The following is a 798-nucleotide window of genomic DNA, read 5'->3' on the forward strand; positions in this document are numbered from 1 at the left end:
CCAGCCAGAACTTGGACCAGTCGGGCCTGGTGCCCACATTTTGTGCCAGGCATTGGATTTAGGTTAATTTTATCAGTTTCTTCAAAACAAGCCCAATGCCTACATAGCATGCAGTATGTGTACCATATGTGCTTCTGAATTATTAAAAGGCTAACTGAATAAAATAGTATGGACCACTCAAAGATCTGAGTCAGAAACTAAGTTCAATCATGTTTCTTTTCAATAGGATTCCATCTTTTGTGTTCACTAGTTTACTTAAAGGTACTCATGTGTGCTTAGTTACCTAAGTTGACTTAAGTTACTTCTTCACTTGGATTGGTTTTTCTACTACTGTTGAAAGAAATAACTGTACCTTTAACAATCTAAAACAACATCCGCCTTTTATCTTACTGTTCGGTAAGTCAAAAGTCTCAGTGAGCTCAGCTGGGTTCTCTGCTCTGGGTTTCACAAGGCTGAAATCAAGGTACTAGCTCTTGTTTGAAGGTTCCGGGGAAGAATCTCCATCCAACTTCATTCAGATTGTTGGCCAAATTCATTTTCTTGCAGTTACAGGACCCAGATCACTATTTTCTGGCTGGCTGACAGCTGGGAGTCTCTTTCAACATCTGCAGGCAGTCCTCGGCTTCACCCTCTCCATCAGCAGCCAGTCCTTCTCACTGGTGAGTTTAGTACTTTCCATGCTTTACATCTAACTGACTTCATCTTATGTTCCTAGCCAGAGAAAACTCCCTGCAGATCAAAATAAACATTTCTGCTGGCTACAACTAATCCTGGGTTATCAGTTTACATTATCTGCAC

This window comes from Rousettus aegyptiacus, unplaced genomic scaffold (assembly GCF_014176215.1).
Source record: "Rousettus aegyptiacus isolate mRouAeg1 unplaced genomic scaffold, mRouAeg1.p scaffold_m13_p_1, whole genome shotgun sequence".
In the NCBI taxonomy this organism is placed as follows: domain Eukaryota; kingdom Metazoa; phylum Chordata; class Mammalia; order Chiroptera; family Pteropodidae; genus Rousettus; species Rousettus aegyptiacus.